The following is a 5,824-nucleotide window of genomic DNA, read 5'->3' as shown; positions in this document are numbered from 1 at the left end:
ATAAATGAATCTATCTGGCAGTTTTGCCTACTCAATATTTTCATAACTTTTTAACAACCTCTTTTTTTTTTTAACTTTTGCAGCTAACAAGCATCAGACAACTCATTTGCACTGTGTATTCTGTGTTTATATTGGATTTATACTTCTATGATTTTAAACGTCTAAGCAGAGATAACACAAACTTGTCTGACCAGCATAGGCATGCAAGAATGTATGTATTACATTTAATGCTGACAATTCTGAAAACATTCTTATTTTAATTAATTTATTTAATTAATTTTTTAGAGATGGGGGTCTCTCTAGTAGGACCAGGCTGGAGTGCAGTGGCTATTCACAGATATGACCATGGTTCACTATTTTCATTTTACCAATAATTTAAAGCTAGCGTTTCTTTAGCAAAAATTATCTCAGATCACATGAACTTTAAAAATTGGGGTCAGTTTTTCTGAGATTTTATGGGTCCGTTTTTCTGAGATTTTATGAATACTGACTTTATTTGAGCACTATTTATCCCTAAGCCAACTATTTATCCTTAAGCATTGTAGATGGTAATACCATTGGTGGTAGAAAAATACTATGTACATATAACATAGAAACAGAAATACATACATGTACACAAATATAAATACATAAATACAACCAGATCCTATAGCTTTTCATTTAAAAATTCTTATCATGAGGCAGTAAAACAGAGTAATACAAACTCACTGGTTTATCACCACTTATAGTTTCATCCAAATTGTGTTTGTAATGAAAACAGAACAAGCTGAGGTTACCTACTCAATAAGCACTAAAGCTTTTAACCAATACTTGTGGAGAAGGCTCTTAAGATTCTTCACTCTTTGCCCAATTTCCAAATAATTCCTTTTTTCTTTTAGCCTCAGGTGTTTGCTTTGGGGCCCTCCGAGTCCTTTGAGAGCCCCCAGTGGAGGGTCAAGGGGCCTGAGGTTCAAGTGACTGAGGGACTGGAGTGGGAAGAGAAAGGATCTGTCAGGGTGTGGACAGAGTTGGCAGAGCAGACAGGGAGCCAGGGTTCATGAAGAGGGTTTTCAGGTGACAGAGAAGAATCTTTGTCAGAATTACTTGAGTTCAATGAATTTTAAAACTCATTTTATAATTATCTGTTTTTTATTATCAATATTCCAACTCCATAAAAATGATCTATGATCATATAAAGTGAGTGTTGCTTTAGGGGAGGTTGTTACCCAGCTGGAAGCAAAGAGAAAAAGATAGCTGGGTATAAAGGCCAGAGGTCACAAAGCCTGGTTTCTCGTCCTAGGTCTGCTTCGAAGTTGTTAAGTGTCTTTAGGCAAGTTATTAATGACAACAAGTTATTAAAGATAATTTTTTTTCAGAGAGAGTTTTGTCCAGGCTAGAGTGCAGCAGCATGATCTCAGCTCACGGCAACCTCTGCCTTCTGGGTTCAAGCAATTCTTCTGCCTTGGCCTCCCAAGCAGCTGTGATTACAGGCCCCGCTATAATTTTTGCATTTTTAGTAGAAAGGGGGATTTCACCATATTGGCCAGGCTGGTCTCAAACTCCTGAGCTCAAGTGATCCACCCTCATCGGCCTCCCAAAGTGCTAGGATTACAGGCGTGAGCCACTACACCCAGCCCAAAGATAATTCATAGAACATGGAGACAAAAAATAGTGGATTGCCTTACAGGTCTGATGTGAATGTCTAATGGATGTATGTAACAGCACTTTCTAGATTTACAAGTGAGCTGGCTTACCTAATCTTCACCCCAGTATAGGTATTTGGTTTGTTTGGAGACAAGGTCTTGCTCTGTTGCAGTTCACTGCAATCTTGAAATCCTGAGCTTAGGTGATCCTTCCACCTCAACCTACCAAGTAGCTGGGACTGTTGGTGCATGACAACATGCCCAGCTAATTTTTTAAAAATTATTTATAGGGACAAGTCTTGCTATGTTGCTCAGGATGAAATGAACTCCTGGGCTCAAGCGATCCTCCCATCTCAGCCTCCAAAGTACTGAGATTACAAACATGAGCCACTGTGCCCAGCCCCAGTACAGATTTTAAAGAATCAAACAAATGAAAGATATTATTATTATTTAGTAGTCAAAGAATATAAGTAATCTTGAATGTGGATGTAATCAAACATATTTGGGATGAACATATGTGTCATACATAAACTCACACAAACTTATCTACGCAGACGTGTCCTGGACCAACTGTTTCGTAAATGGTCTCATCAGACCTGCCACAACGTGGAGGAAATATCCGAAGTTGATTTTAATCCATTTCCCTGGTCATGGTCGTTTTTTTAAATTACTGAATCTGAAATGTTGATTTCAAAATATTGTCAGTATTATCACTTTTTGTTTACGCAGACTTTAGCTTCACAGCAATCTTAAATTGAGAGAGACAGGAGAAAAAAAAAGCACATATTTTTCATTCTCTCCTCTATGGCGATCCAGTCTCCATCCTGGATGGAGTGGAAAGCAGCATTAAGGAAGATCAGATGGCGTGGACATAAAACTTGAGGTGGCTTGTAATGACTTCACCAAAAAGCAGTTTTCAAGTATTTCCCCACATTTAGCCATCTCAGCAAGAAGGGAGCGTAAACGTCCTAGAAGTAGAAAGCAATGGATTTAGTGTGCCTTGAAAACTAACAGGTATTTCAGGGACAGAGAAGCAGCAAGGGAGAAGGAAGCTGGGAGCTCTGATTTGGGGTGGTTCTGCAGAACAATGCCGCTATTGGAGAGCACTTGTGGGGGCCCCTGGGCTGTGAAAGACCACTGATAGACATGCAAATGGAAGGGGCCTGAATAGACGCTGCAAAGCTGGGTTTCCACGGGCTGGGCGGAGAAAGCTTCGGGGAGATCCGGAGCCAAAAATAATGCTTGCGCTTGCGCTGTGAGGACGTTTAGGTTGAGCTGAAACGAGCCATTGAACGCTTTTTTTTAAAAGTGCCTTTGGATCTGAAAGGGCAGTAATAATGCAAATTCGAAGTTTGCCTTAGTTAATTGGGTAGAGGACCCATCAATTAATCAGAGGGGCAGAAAACTATTATTTAGTTACTACTTTTTGAAAGAGTGCTACTGATGAAATGCATTTCAAAAAAAATTCTACAGCTCCATTAGGATCTGACACCATGAAAAAAAGTAAGAAGGCCTTTATGTAACTTCTCAAATTCACCTGGGCTGAGATAAACAGCCAGATCCGTAGTTAGAGGTTGCTAAACTCTCAGGAAGGGGTTAGAGAGCCCTCCAGTGCCCAGAAAGGTCTTTTCTTGGCCGGATCTCCCAGGGGACTGCCCCGGGGGGTGGCAGATAGTGGCCGGTGTCCCGCGTCCCTCCACAGGCTGAGCCCCCAGAAACCACGTCAGGAACTAGCTCACTGAATACCCCTGGGACAAGCTAACCTCAAACGCAGGGGAGAAAAACAAGGAAAACCTTCCCTCTCAAGTCAGCTTCCGGATGTCTGGTGTTAGTCTGCCTATCGAGAACTTTGGCGTCCTGCCCGGTAAAATGGAAGTTTACAAACTGCAAATGTCTTTTATTATTAATAATATTTTTATTGATTCAAAAAGTACACCTGGTATATTTCTTCTTGACTTTTGAGTTAACGTTTGTGAAAAACTGTTTTAGTGTTGTGTATCCATTCCTGTCTCAAAAGAAGGTGTAAAAAGAAATTTCACTAGAACGAATAACGTGTAAATGAGGGAAGTGGAATGTGAGTTCGATCTGTGTGAAGTGAAATTTTTCAACGTTTTTTCCGTGACGTTCACATGCAGTGAAGTAATTCTTTCTAGAAAAAATAAAATATCAGTTGAAATACATATTTTGATTGAAGATGTATTTCTTACACGCATAGCTAATGACACATATTTTGGAGAACTATGACCACCCTATCCTAGATTTTGCTTATAAAATAAAGACCTCCTGAGAAAAACTTAAGAAACAAAAGCTCCATATCAACCGACATTGATTCAGGAACACCCAGGAAATGTCATTTCTCTAACTTCCAAGTACAGTTTATTGTGATAGTATTATTGCTGTTATTATTATTAATATTATTTTTGTTTTTGAAAGAATCCTGTTTTCGTCCACCCCAACCCTCCTTCCCAAACTTTCTAGATCATTCTAAGGGCATCCAGGGAGTGTATATTCAGGGTAACTTGCAGCTGTGCAGAAAGGGAGCAAGGGGGTGGGGAGGATGTGTTTCAAGGCCCAGGAAGTCAACAGCCCGGAAACCTGGTGGGTTGGAGTGCTCTGTTGCATTGGAGAAGTATCATTCCTATAGGTAATTTCTTGTAGGCATGGGGCAAAACAGGAGATGTCCAGCTAAAAGGGCTTGCAGGAGAATGGTTTTATCCAACCTTCTCATTGGTCCAGTCTACTCAACAACCAGAAAATGAGAGAGGAGACAGACTTCAGTAGACCAAAACCACCCCATGGGAAAATGTGCTAAATTGTAAGGTCGTATTATTTAGGGTCTTTGGTTATTGCTATGGCAGGGTTGACCAGAAATCCCTTTTCTTATCTGTCCTATACTCAAGGAAATCCCTTTCCTTTAAAAAAAAAAAAAAAAAAAAAAAAAAAAGAAAGAAAGAAAAAAATGTGATTTGTAGATAGCACCATAGCTCTAGAAGAGGAAAAAAAAGAAGCTTTACAGGTGGCAAGGTGGCTCCGGGTTCCTTGCTTTAACAAAAACATACGTTTACCCACTTTCAAATGGGACCTTAGAAAAGTCTGAATACTTTTTGCAATTAATGAACTATTCTTCACAACAATGAAGTAACTTTCATTCTTAATCTGTGCCACAAACCTTACCACTTGGCTTACTGAGCTCCTGGCCTCCCTCAGAAGCAATCACAACCATATGGCAAAAGCCAGCCTTGCCCAAACACTGCTGCCTTCTCCACGTCGGGCCTAAGCCTGGGCATGTGCACCAGGTCCTTGCCGTGGAAGCAGCTATGAACCAGTGAATACACATCATCAGGATTCCTGGATAAACGCACAGGACTGGACACATATTTTTCTCTTCTCCCATCAGACCAAGGGATCCGAAGAGCAATGAAATAATGATAAAATGTTGGAAGCTGGAAAACAGATGCTTGGTGGTCCACAAAAAGCCAAATAGTAAGAGAAAAGTGAGAAATACAAGCAGAAACCCGGTTTACACCACAGATCACTCAACAATTAGCACCAGTGGGAGTACAGATGGGGCGGAAAACAGGAGGAAATGCTAAGAGATTCTGAGACTTCACTGAGCAAGTGCTCCTTCCCTGACGCTTGCAGAAAATCAGATTTGATCCCTGAAAAGGGTAGAACTTCGGGTCTCAGGACCACAGAACCCCAAGGCACGGTAGTGATAAGGGAAGTACTGACACCAGGACACTACAGTGAAAACTGAGATTCTCAATGTTGTGACCCTTCCCTTTCTTCTCCCTCTTGGCATCCAGATCACCGTCAAGCAGACAATGAATATGCCACTGCGAAACTGAGCTCTTTCACCACTTTCTATCGGTCACAAAAAAAGAACATCCTATTGGAAAAAACGATCAAGTGTTATTCACTGACCAGGAATGGAGGAGAGGTTCTCACTCTCAACATCCCTTGCTTCTAAACAATAAAAAGCATGGTGTTGTGAAGGACTGGGTGTGGAGACGGAAAGGAAGGTTAGCAGGAGCAGATCGGGACTCCAGATGTGCTGGTGTAATTCATAAGCGTATGTCTTCATACATCACCTATACACAAACGGCAGAGATTTTCTTTTGGGGGAGGGAATTTTAGCATTATAATGGTATGTTAATAATCTGAAGGCAACTAGGGATCACCTGTTTCAGTGTGCCCTAGTA

This window comes from Saimiri boliviensis, chromosome 13 (genome assembly GCF_048565385.1).
Source record: "Saimiri boliviensis isolate mSaiBol1 chromosome 13, mSaiBol1.pri, whole genome shotgun sequence".
In the NCBI taxonomy this organism is placed as follows: Eukaryota; Metazoa; Chordata; class Mammalia; order Primates; family Cebidae; genus Saimiri; species Saimiri boliviensis.
The sequence above is the reverse complement of the archived record's forward strand: the minus strand, read 5'-3'. Positions refer to the sequence as shown.